Raw genomic sequence first — 13,802 nt, forward strand, 5'->3', positions numbered from 1 at the left:
AACAGATTGACCGAATCGGTAGAACTGTACCAAGGGGAATTTAAATGTGCCTCTACGATACTTGTATATGCGTATATACCAAGAAAAAAAAAAGAGGAAAAACTGTTTATAAAAAAATATTACAACATTTTTATTTAATAATGACAACATATAAATTACATATAGTGATATTAAAATCACTATGTAGTCAAAACAGATCATTATATATGAATTATCCCTTCAAGAGTAAACAATGGAACATAGCCGTTGCTGGAACAAACAGTTTCAGCAACGGCTATGTTCCATTGTTTACTCTTGAAGGGATAATTCATATATAATGATCTGCTTTGACTACATAGTGTAGATTTTAAGATCACTATATGTAATTTATATGTTGTCATTATTAAATAAAAATGTAATATTTTTTTTTATAAACAGTTTTTCCTCTTTTTTTTTCTTGGTATATACACATATACAAGTATCGTAGAGGCACATTTAAATTCCCCTTGGTACAGTTCCACCGATTCGGTCGATCTGTTAACCCCCCCCCCCCCTTTTTCACAACAATTCTTTTTTCTGATCCTCAGAGAGTTCTTTGCCATGAGGTGCCATGTTGAACTTCTATCAGAGAGTGGGAGTGATAACACCAAATTTAACACACCTGCTCCCCATTCACACCTGAGATCTTGTAACACTAACAAATCACATGACACCGGGGAAGGAAAATGGCTAATTGGGCTCAATTTGGACATTCACTTTTGTTGCCAGCGGTTTAGACATTAATGACTGTGTGTTGAGTTATTTTGAGGGAACAGCACATTTACACTGTTATACAAGCTGTACACTCACCACTTTACATTGTAGCAAAGTTTAATTTCTTCAGTGTTGTCACATGAAAAGATATAATAAAATATTTACAAAAATGTGAGGGGTGTACTCACTTTTGTGAGATACTGTATATCAAAACAATGTAATGCCCAAAAGAACTCTTTCTAAATACAAACATTTTACATAAAATTCATGTGACAGTGTTTATATTCATATGTAAATTTTACATTACATACCTATTGATTTAATGTGCAAATACAGTGGGGATCGAAAGTTTGGGCAACCCAGGTAAAAAATGTTATTAATGTGCATAAAGAAGCCAAGGAAAGATGGAAAAATCTCCAAAAGGCATTAAATTAAAGATTAGACATTCTTAGAATATGTCAACAAAAGTTAGATTTTATTTCCATCATTGACACTTTCAAAATTACAGAAAACAAAAAAAATGGCGTCTGCAAAGGTTTGGGCACCCTGCAGGATTTATAGCATGCACTGCCCCCTCTGCAAGGCCGAGACCTGCCAGTGTCATGGATTGTTCTCAATCATCGTCTGGGAAGACCAGGTGATGTCAATCTCAAAGGTTTTAAATGCCCAGACTCATCTGACCTTGCCCCTACAATCAGCACCATGAGATCTTCTAAGCAGTTGTCTAGAAAACTGAAACTGAAAAAAGTTGATGCTCACAAAGCTGGAGAAGGCTATAAGAAGATAGCAAAGCGTTTTCAGATGTCGATATCCTCTGTTCGGAATGTAATTAAGAAATGGCAGTCATCAGGAACAGTGGAAGTTAAAGCAAGATCTGGAAGACCAAGAAAAATATCAGCCAGAACAGCTCGCAGGATTGTGAGAAAAACAAATCAAAACCCACGTTTGACTGCACGATCCCTCCAGAAAGATCTGGCAGACACTGGAGTTGTGGTACACTATTCCACTATAAAGAGATACTTGTACAAATATGGTCCTTATGGAAGAGTCATCAGAAGAAAACCTCTTCTACATCCTCACCACAAAAATCAGCGTTTGAACTTTGCAAATGAACATATACACAAGCCTGATGCATTTTGGAAACAAGTTCTGTGGACCGATGAGGTTAAAATTTAACCTTTTGGCCGGAATGAGCAAAGGTACGTTTAGAGAAGAAGGGGCACAGAATTTAATGAAAAGAACCTCTGTCCAACTGTTAAACATGGGAGTGGATCAATCATGCTTTGGGGTTGTATTGCAGCCAGTGGCACAGGGAACATCTCACGAGTAGAAGGAAACATTAATTCAATAAACTTTCAGCAAAAGCTGAAGTTAAAGAGAGGATGGCTTCTACAAATGGATAATGATCCTAAACGCACCTCAAAATCCACGGGGGATTACATCAAGAGGCGTAAACTGAAGGTTTTGCCATGGCCTTCACAATCTCCTGACCTCAACATAATTGAAAATCTATGGATAGACCTTAAAAGAGCAGTGTGTGACTGACAGACAGCCCAGAAATCTCAAAGAACTGGAAGACTTTTGTAAGGAAGAATGGGCAAAGATATCTCAAACAAGAAATGAAAGACTCTTGGCTGGCTACAAAAAGCATTTACAAGCTGTGATACTCGCCAAAGGGGGCAGTACAAGATATTAACTCTGCAGGGTGCCCAAACTTTTGCAGACGCCATTTTTTTTGTTTTCTGTTATTTTGAAAGTGTAAATGATGGAAATAAAATCTAACTTTTGTTGACATATTATAAGAATGTCTAATCTGTAATTTGATGCCTTTTGGAGATTTTTCCATCTTTCCTTGGCTTCTTTATGCACAATAATACAATTTTTTACCTGGGGTGCCCAAACTTTCGATTCCCACTGTAAGCAGTGCCAATATAGAGTGAACCAATAGCCTTAAATAATAAATCTCTCTGGTGCCATTCACAATGTTCACAATCTGTGCCAGTGAATTAATTCCACATTCTTGGTGCACTGTGCAAACACATAATTTCTTTCATGCGTGTGAAAATTCAGTTCTTCCGTGTGCTCAATCCCACAATATGCCACCTGTAATTTATAAATGTGTTCACACCTATAATGATGGGCCTTTAAACAAATAGGTCATATGCAACATATATAAAGCCACCCAGGTTTGCAGTATTCCTCCACAATGTTTCCAGCAACCGCCTCCTACAGGTAATATATTACTGTTAAAAAAAAAAGACAAATTGCTTATTATTCATTAAAATGGCAAAGTGGTTTTAAAACATTCACAAGTGTAAGTAATGAAATCAGCATTACGTCACTGGACACTCGCTCTCCACCGACACTTTGATTCCCAATTAGACCTAATCATAGGAAGCGGTATGTACTGTACACTGGGGAAAAAAACATCCGTTAGACTTACCTGTAACGGTGTTTCTACGAACCTTCTAGGACGGAAAACAAGTGAGAGATGAGAGGCTCCTCCCTACAGGAAACACGATCAGTTCACAGCTTTTAAAAGGCCCACCCTTCCCATTGTCCCTCAGTTGTAAAAAAAAGTAGTTCTCCAACCGATTCACAAGGGATGTACAATCACTTAGGTACTTACCACATATTGTACATATTCTTTCCTCACCCTTTTAAAAGGGCGGGAAGTAGGCCTGCTGTCCTGGAAGGTTTGTAGAAACACCGTTACCTGTAAGTCTAACGGATGGATTTCTCTTCTCACCTTCCAGGACGGCAAACAAGTGAGAGGATAATAAAGTAATCACAGGCCTACCTTAGGGTGGGACTACCACCTGTAAAAACTTTCGGTAATACCTCCACTCGGTAGTGCTTCAGAAAAGTGTCATGGCTGGACCAGGTGGCTGCACTGCGGATCTGTTCACAGGAAGCTCCCACTTTTTCGGCCCAGGATGTTGCCAGTGCTCTTGTTGAGTATGCTTTCAGCTTTGCTGGCGCAGGAACACCTGAAACCTCGTAAGACATGGTAATGGCTTGCCTAATCCACCTGGAGACTGAAGATTTTGACACCTGCAGTCCTTTTCTTGGTCCTGAGTAGAGAATCAAATCAAATAAATAAGTGAGGAGACATCTCCTCACAACTTAACAATGAAATTGCATTTCCTTTCCATTCCTAGGATTATCACAGAAGGATGGTAAAACTATTTCCTGCTTCCTGTGAAAGGAAGATGCTACCTTGGGCAGATATTCTGCCCTGAGAATAATCCCATCTGGGAAGATCAACATAAATGGTTCTTTAATTGAAAGACCTTGTAAGTCCCCTAACCTTCTGGCTGTTGTGACAGCTAAGAGGAAGGCTAGTTTTAAAGGACAAAAACTTAAAGGGAACCTCTTCTATAGGTTCAAAAGGGCTTCTAGATAACACCTCTAGAACCATAGTCAGGTCCCAAGGAGGGAACCTGTCTCTAGTGACAGGGGTAGCTCTATCCCTGGCCATCAAATATCTTTTAGCTAAAGGTTTTTTTGCAAGTCTCGCATCTAGAAAAAACAGAGAGCTGCTATTTTTACCCGAAGGGTGCTAACTGCCACACCCTTCTCTACCCCATCTTGTAGGAAATCCAAGAGTATGGGGACAGAGGCGGAAGAAATTTGCTTCTGCCTACGTCAAGTACAAAAAGTTTTCCAAACTTAAGTATATTTTCCTCATTAACGGTTTCCTGCTCAGGAGGAGTGTGTCTATCACTCTGTCTGGGCAGCCCTTTAATCTAAAGGATCTGGCGCTCACTAACCAGAGCATCAACTGGAAGAATTCTGGCCTGGGGGTGCCAAACTGGTCCCTGCAAAAGTAGGTCTGGGAGGTTTGGAAGCTTCCAAGGAGGTGCTACCGATAATGCTTTCAGGGTCGCAAACCATACCCTCATTGGCCACCAAGGTGCAATCAGGAGGAGGAAAAGGCCCGGGGAACGACTGAGCTTCTGTAAAACTTGAGGTATGAGAGTTAGAGGGGGGAAAGGCATAGGCTAACTCGAACTACCATGTTTGGGCTAGAGCATCCAGGCGCAACATCCCTCTTTCCCGGGAAAGGGAAAAGAATCTCTTTACCTTTCTGTTTTGTAGGGTGGCAAATAGGTCTACTTCTTGGCAGCAGAATTTTTGGACTAGTGTTTGAAATACTTTGGGATTTAGCTCCCATTCTCCTTGTCTTATTGGATGGCGACTGAGGAAATCTGCTTCCCAGTTGCTTTCCTCTTTTCTATAAATAGCCGACAGGTAGATCACTCTTTCTTCTGCCCAGCCTAGGATTTTCTGGGCTAGTACCAACAGGGGTCTGGACCTGGTACCCTCTTGGCGATTCAGGTAAGCTACTGTTGTAGCATTGTCGGAGCAGACCTGAATTTCCATGCCTGAAATGGAACTCTAAGGCTTTTAGGGCTTCGCCCACTGCTCTGAGTTCTCTTAAGTTGGAAGAGGCCTGGGCTACTTGCTCGTCCCAGATACCCTGAGCTTGGGCTCATTCTAGATGAGCCCCTGCTTGCGTCTGTGGTGACCTTCAGAGGGCTCCACTGACCCCAAGGTCTGCCCTTTTCCAGATTGCTTGTAATTGACCACCACTCCAGGGAGGTTTTTACCTGAGGGGTGAGGATCGCTTTTCATCCAGGGACTCAACCTTTTTGTCCCAGGAGGAAAGATGGAAGAATTGAAGTCTCTTGAGTGTAGCTGCGCCCAAGCTACTGCTGGAATGCTGGCTGACATGAGCCCCAGAACTCTCAGGATCTCTCTCCTGGAGCACGAGGCGGCGACCATCAATGCTCTTACTGAAGAGACTACCTTCTCCACCTTTTGCCTTGGAAAGAAAAGACTTTGTAACCGTGAGTCTATCTGGTACCCTAAATAGGTCTGAACCTGAGCAGGCTCCAGGGAAGACTTTTCCATGCTGATCAACCAGCCTAGCGTCTGCAGGACCATCAATACCCTCTGGGTTTCGGATCTTACTTGGTCCACTGATGGACCAAAAATCAGTAGATCGTCCAGGTAAGTAATCAAGGCTATTGACAGGAGATGAAGATATGCAATCCTTGGACTGGCTGCTAAACCAAAGGGGAGTGCCCTGAACTGCCAATGCACATTCCACTCCTCGGTGACCACCGCAAATCTCAGAAAGGGCTGATGTTCTGGATGGATTGGAACATGCAGGTATGCATCCCTGAGATCCAGAGTAGTCAAACACCTCTTTCAACAGGTTTTTTCGGACTGTATAAATACCTTCCATTGAAAACTTCTTGTACTCTAGGAACTTGTTTACGTTTCTGAGGTTTATGATAAGGCAGTATTTTCCCGAGGGCTTGGGTACCACAAACAAATGGGAGTAAAAGCCTTGGTAAAGCTGGTTTTCTGTCACGGGAACTATCACTAGTTGTTCTGCCAGTTCTTGAATCCCATGCAAAAGGGCTCTCCTTTTTAGAACATCCTTTGGAGGATGAGTTAAAGTCACTACTAGTGGGGGTATAGATGAAAATTCTAGGCGGCAGCCCTCCTGAATAAGGTGCTAAATGTATGGACTAACTGAAATTTCCTCCCATTGGGATACAAAATGAGACAGTCTTCCCCCCACTTTGACTCTGGCGTCACTTAGTATCTTTGGTGCTTGAGCCTGGAGAGGGGAAGAGCAAATAATTTCTTTGCCTACCTCTACAAAAGCCCCAATTCTTATTGGGCTTTTTCTTGGCTCTCTGTTGATTTTGCCCCGGGGGCCACGACAAAAATTTCCTATACCTCTCCCTTTTGGGCTGGGTAGGAAATGTCTTTTCTTTCTCAGAGGATCTGGATAAAACTTCATCCAGGCCTGAGCCAAACAGTAAGGACCCTTCAAAAGGCAGCCCACAGAGCTTCACTTTGGAAGGCAAGTCGCCTTCCCAAGCTTTAACCCAAATGGCTCTCCTAGCTGAATGAGAGCTCTGGTCTTGGCTGAGGCTATTACTGACTCAACAACTGCATCGGCCAGGTAGTCGACAACTTTCCCTATAACTGAAAGGCAATCCAGCAGGTCCTGGGATTTACTTCCCTGTGAAAGGTGTTTTGTAAGCCTTTCTAACCAGAAATTTGCATTCCTAGCAACGCAGGTTGTAGCCAGTGCTGGAGCCATAGTGGATGAGTTGGCATCCCAGGCTTTCTTTAACAAAGATTCTGACTTGTGGTCCATGACATCTGTGATAGTGTCCTCAAAAGAGAGATCAGACCTCTTAGTCACTTGAGACAGGGAGGCATCCAATTTTTGTCTTTTTAGGAATTTTTGCACCTCTTCCTCCTTCAAGGGGAATCTCATTTTCCATGTCTTTGGTCAAATCAGACCTCTTTCAGGAAACTGCCATTCTTGAAGGATTAAATATTTCAAGGATTGGTGAACAGGTAATACCTTGGATTGGTTTTTAACCAGTCCTTTATACATCTTATCCTGTGCCGAGGTTTCTTTGGGGGGTTCTGCGATTTCTTCTGTAGCATAAACCGCTTGAAAGAGTCCCTCCAGACAAAACAGATTTCTGTTCAACTTGGTCTCCTCTACCTCCCCATCATCCTCCTCTGCAAGAGAAAAGAGGAGATAGCAAACAGATCACTCTTCCTGCCCCATAGTAACTTGGCTACAGGCCCCGCTGAGGCCCGCTGAGGGAGAGCATGGGAGCTACCAGGGACTTAAGCTTGACACTGGTATCAGCCCCAAAAAAGCAAAGAAAACGGCACTTACCGGGTTCCGATCTGCTTTTGCCTGTAGCCACCTGAACCGACCTTCCCTCCTCCTTTTCCATGAGGTGGGTTGCAGCAGGCTTCATTTCTTTGGCAGCTATCTGGCTTCTTTCGGCCGGAGAGTTTGCCTTACCGCTGCCATGCGGGTCCGGCGTCTCCTCCATATTCGCTTCCCTCTTCCGGGTCGCGTTGTGCATGCTCCACTTCTCCTGCACAAGCCGGAAGTTACGGTTTCAACGCGAGGCTTGGAGAACGCTGTCCGGTGGTTCTTTTGAATTCCTGCGAATGCAAAATTTAGTTCAATGGCTGGGAGAACCGGAGGAGACCCCTGCTGAACAGCAGGTCACAGGCTCTAGAGGGACTACTACAGTGGCCAACTGCCTGTATCTTGGGGGCGATCTGTGAGAAGCCTAGAAGGCGTGCAGGTAGAGTGTGGCCTTCCCCGGCGTTCCTGAACCTGCCTCACAGGGGGACCATCCAACTCAAAGTCTTGAAATCAGAGAAAAAAAATAAAGGTTTTGCTGTGGGAGAAACACAATCAAACCGAGGGACAAGGGGAAGGGTGGGGCCTTTTTAACAACTGTGAACTGACTGTGGTTCCTGTAGGGAAGAGCCTCTGATCTCTCACTTGTTTTCCGTCCTGGAATGTGAGGGGAGAAAAATTATTTAAACCCCTGCAAATTTTGTAAATTTGCCCACTTAGAAAGAAATAAAGGGCCTATAATTGTTATCATAGGTGTCCTCTGCTGTTTTTATTTTTTGTGCTATAAAAAAAATATATATATTTCTTACTTTCTGCTATAAAAAACATATCCAATAAAAAAATGGGGAAAAAAAAATCAGATTTTTTCATCAACTTAGGCCAATTTGTATTCTGCTACATGTTTTTGTTAAAAAAAAAAAAAAAAATCCCAATAAGCATACGATTGGTTCACACAAAAGTATAGTCTCTACAAGCTACAGGGTAGATTAACTGTATTTTTTACTAGTAATGGCGGCGATCACGACAAAATCAGACATCTGACACTTTTTGGGGGCCAGTGACATTATTACAGTGATCAGTGCTAAAAATATGCACTGTACGAATGACAATGGCAGGAAAGGGGTTAACATCAGGGGCGATCAAAGGGGTAAATGTGTGCCTAGGGAGTGCTTGCTAACTGTGGGGTGGGTACTTGTTTTATAGGAAGGCAGAGATCCGTGTTCCTGCTTAGCAGAAACACAGGATCACTACCTTCCCTTCTCACAGAACGGCGATCTGCCTTGTTTACATAGGCAGACCGCCATTCTGCCTGTGTCTCGAACGATCGGCTCCCGCTGTGCCCAATCGCAGATCGCCGCCATTACTCGTTAAAAAAAAAAAAATAACACCAAAAATGACAGAAATCTTTCCCTTAGTTAGTAAACGCAATAACTTTTGCGCAAACCAATCAAAATACGCTTATTGTGATTTTTTTTACCAAACATAGGTAGCAGAAAACAAACTGGCCAAAAATGTAAAAATATAGCGCTTGTTTATAGCGCAAAAAGTAAAAATCGCACAGGTGATCAAATACCACATAAAGAAAGCTCTGTTTGTGGGAAAAAAAGGACGTAAATTTTGTTTTGGTACGGTGTTGCATGACCACGCAATTGTCAGTTAAAGTCGCACAGTGCCGAATCGCAAAAAGTGACCCAGACGTAAGACAGCAAAATCCTACGGTGGTAAAGTGGTTAAGGCTCTGTTCACACCTGAGCATTTTTTCAGCTCGTAAAACACTCATCCCTGAAGTCTCAAAACCCCCAACAAGCAAAATTCCATTCATTTCAATGGCCCCTGTTCACAACTGAGCGTTTTGTCACCTGAAGCATATTGTCTGAAGTTTAAAAAAGTACATAAGCTTCTTTTTTGGCAGATTACAAGCGATTTTGTTAGATTTCAATGCCTGCCTCCAAACACCTGCAAAAAATGCCCAAAAAAATGCCTGAAAACGATACGCTCAGGTGTGAATGGAGCATGAAAACTAAGGAAGTCTCCTTACTAATTTTCCATGCCTGCAATGTGGACGGCGGAAAGGGGAGGAACATGCAGTTCTGCCAAAGACAGAATCAGGTCTGCTTCCCTGTGAGTGGTGCAACTTCCAAGGGTTTCCCTTGAGGCTACTGCCTGGGGATAGTCCTGCTAAGAGGTTCTGTATTAAAGGGACAACTGAATTGTCCGCAGTTCCAAGACATTGATGAGAAATCCAGCTTCTTCAGACAGCCAAGTCCCCTACACCATGAGGGCATCCAGGACTCCACCCAAGCAAAACAGGTTAGCATCCATCATGAGAACTGTCCAGGTCTTTGAAGGAAAGATTTTTCCCTACCTCCAGTGTCAGATTAGGAATCCACCAGGCCAGGGAGGGTCTGGCCTTGCAGGTCAGACGTTAGGAGAACTCTAGAGACCCAGTCTGTTTAGCCCATGCAGCCAGAACATTGAGTTGCAATAGTTTGGAGTGAAACTGTGCCACCATCAGATCCAGCACCACCCTACAGGAGTGAATTGAGGTATTGCTCTGGGACCAGAAGGTCCAAACAGCAGAACAGAGGAACAGGAGTTTGTCCTAAGGCAGGAGGATCCTGGACCATGTCCAGCATCAGGCTTAGGTATTCTAAGCAAGGAGTCACTTCCAATTATAACTTCTGGAAACTGAGGATCCATCAGAAGCTCTGTGGATTTCCCACTGGACTTTGGCTGACAGGAACTGGTTGGACTGGTAATTTACCGGGAGATCATCCAGGTAATTCACAATGTAAATACCTTGAGGCATAGCAGAGCAAGGATCAGGACAAGCACCTTGGTGGAGACCTGGGAAGCTGTGGATAGGCCAAAAGGGAAGGTCAACAAACTGGTAGTGGTGAATGCCCACTGCAAATAGATAGCGGTGATGAGGTGGGAAAATGGGGATGTATAGTTAAGCATTCCTGATGTCCACAAAGACCAGCAGACCCCTTGGCAGAAGGGAGGCAATGCCTTACCCTAGCAAATTCTATGAAGAAGTGCTCCAGAAGTTTACCCCAGGTTTTTGGCTTTGAGCCCAAAGGGGTGAAAAAAACTCTTCCTAGATACTGGAGCGAATTGCATGCTTGCAGAAGCACAAGCCTTCCATTTCAAGGTAAGGAAAAAAATGTATTCCCAGTGATCACCTTAAAGTGATTGTAAAGTCCCGTTTTTTTTTTTCTATTAAAATAATAAACATGTTATACTTACCTGCTCTGTGTAGTGGTTTTGCTCAGGGCAGCCCAGATCCTCCTCCTCTCGGGTCCCTATTCGGCGCTCCTGGCCCCTCCCTCCTGTTGGGTGCCCCCACAGCAAGCAGCTTGCTATAGGGGCACCCAAGCCGAGCTGCAGCTCCATGTATCCATTCAGACACAGAGCTGCCATTCGCCCCTGCCCCTCTCTCTCCTGATTGGCTGAGTTTGATTGGCAGCAGCGGGAGCCAATGGCACCTCTGCTGTTTCTAGGCCAATCAGGAGAGAGAGTTTTGCATTGCTGAAGCACCTGTGGACATCACTGAACAGCGAGGGCTCAGGTAAGTATTAGAGGGGGGACTTCTGCACACAGAAGGCTTTTTATCCAAATGCATAGAATGCATTAATGCATAAAGATAAAAAAAAACATTCCCACTTTACAAACCCTTTAATGTACTTATCTAAGGAGGTACCAGTGAGGAGTTTGCTTTCTAAAGGGCATCCTCTTAACATACATGGAAGTTCCAATGACCATGATTTCAACCAGAGGATATACTATATGTGAACGGATAGGATGCTCATTTGGAGAGTTGGAAAGCCACACCTGCTAAGCCATAATTGCATTAGCAATAGGGTCACAGACAAAGTTCTAGGTGGTGGTGGATGGAGGGATCTGTTAAAACGAATCTAGGATCATAAGCCAAGCTAGTCCAGACACCTTGGATCTGGCAAACTGCCACAGATTCAACAGTAGGTTGCATAGCAGGACCAGTTAGGGCAAATAAAGCACTAAAATGCCCAAAGTGGCATTACAGTCTGACCTTCGTATCTTCTTCCAGGTCAGTCAAGGTACAGTCTGCTAAGACTCAGCTGAGGAGTCAACCAAGCCAGAAGGCAGCATTTGAAAGCCACAGTGGTTATGATACACTTTGGCAGAGGAATCTTGCAAAACAAAACCCTTTCAAAAACAGGAGAAAGTAAGTTCACTCCAGAGAGAGACAGAGAGAGAGAGAGAGAGAGAGCAATCCTCATTTAAGAACACTAGCTAAGAAAAAACTAAGACTAAGTGGGAGTTGGCGGTGTAATTAAAGAGGGTGTCCCTGCTGCTTTTTCTGCCAGTGTCCAATCATCTGAAAAGTAGCTGTCTATAGCACATGGTTAAGATTAAAGATCTGTGCCCTGAACTGATCCATTAATGGACGCTGACAGATTCAATGGCCAGAGATAAAACAACTGGACTCCACTGTAATAACTTAAGACAAACATAGACGCACAGCTATGACAGTCATCTAAAAACCAAAAAAGACTAATTCAGTAATGACAAGAGTAATACAGCCTTTAGAATATAACATTAATATGCAAAGAAATAATGACACAATGTGGGTAGATTTTTGCATTTTTCATTTTATTGTTGAGGTCCAACATCAAATGTTTCAACTGGTAATTTATTGACAAATGAGTTTTTCTTTTTCAAAATATACACTTTGTGCAAAATGTAGATCTGTGAAGGTTTGTACCTTTTTTTTCATAAAATTGTTTTATAAAATGTTAATTGTCTAGAATACGATTACCACAGATAGAAGTAAAGAATTCAGCATGTTGTCAAACCACTCATTCCATATCTCACAATGTACTTTGGTCATTAACAAGATACAACAGAAAGAAAAAATACCATGTGGGTCTAAACAGACAAACCTGGTACAAATTGAACCCTACATTTACACTCTAAGTGCACAGATGCACGTGTGATTCAGGATCAGTGGTACATTGCATTATTCACTTGGATTCATTTATTTTCTGAACAAGTATGCAGATTAGGAAAGTCATAATTCCTAGGAGCAGCACAACTGCAAGGCAGCTTGCACTTCAGAAGAAGGTTAGGAACAGCAGCCCCTATATTCCTCTTAAGGTCTGTCCGCACCAGCCCCACTGCAGCAACATAATTGTGAATGGTACCCTAACGAATTTCCACAATGCAGCTGCATTACAGCGCACCAAAACACGCGTTTACTGTGCTAAGAAATGCAGCAAGACCTATTTTTGTGCACGAACAGCTTGTTAAATTTGAATGGACTGCTCAACGCATCACAACACGCGCCCTGCAGCATACTGTGTTATGCTAAATACGTCCTTAGGAAAGATTTAAATTAAAGCACTCCTCCCATTTTTTTTTTTTAAATAAATCTGCAGTGTAAAAACAAGTTAAGTCTGATAAGGTATATGCCACTTAAGACAACAATGTACTATCTTTAATATTGATATTTAAATTCATGGCAGCAAGCATAGCTTTCGCTATACTTCCAAAACAGCGACAAGAGAACTGCAGCTCTCAAAATTAAAGCCACACTGTCATGTCTGTCCCACCTCACCCCTTTGCAGACTAGAGGTATAGCAAGAGCTATACAATCTGGTATAAATGAAAATGTTAATATTAAGATATTAATAAGATTTATTAAGATAAAAAGTGTCATATACCTCACTGGACTTATAGTTTTTTGCACCGCAAAATAATAAAAAAAAAAAAAAAGTTGAGTTCTGCTTTGGCAGGCAGGTGTCCAGGCATTCATATAACCTACAAATCTTGAAATGACTTGAGTATGGCTGGTATTGCTTTTAGAAATTGAAATATAAAAAAGAAATGCATTACTCATAATGCTTATTCAATAAAGAGTGGTGAAGGTGTGCAAAATGCAGTAACTGTATTTAAAATTTCATTTAAGTTACATCAAAGAGAGATATGTTTTTAACTGCACTTTTCCTTACTAAGCAAAACCATGTTAAGTCAAAGCAAATATTATTGCTACAGACTTCTCCTAACATGTACATATCCGGAGGGATCAAACAAACATTGGCAAAATTGTATTGCTGTCTCAAGAGTTTGTTCTCAGCACAATATTCCCCATTGTTGGGGGTTAAGGGGATTTGCTAACTTCTATAGTATACATTACCATCATTTTCAAACTTTTTTGTTCCTAGAAACCACCTATTCTTAAAGCACATTTTTCAGAAATCAGAAATAATTCCATACACAAGTATGGAGGCATTACTCAATTACTAATTTGTTATAGTAGCAAATTTCAGTTTACAACTCCAAACTTTCTACATATTAGTTTATAACATATATAGATATCTGA

The sequence above is a fragment of the Pelophylax lessonae genome, assembly GCF_965119305.1.
Source record: "Pelophylax lessonae genome assembly, chromosome: 4".
NCBI classification, from domain to species: Eukaryota; Metazoa; Chordata; class Amphibia; order Anura; family Ranidae; genus Pelophylax; species Pelophylax lessonae.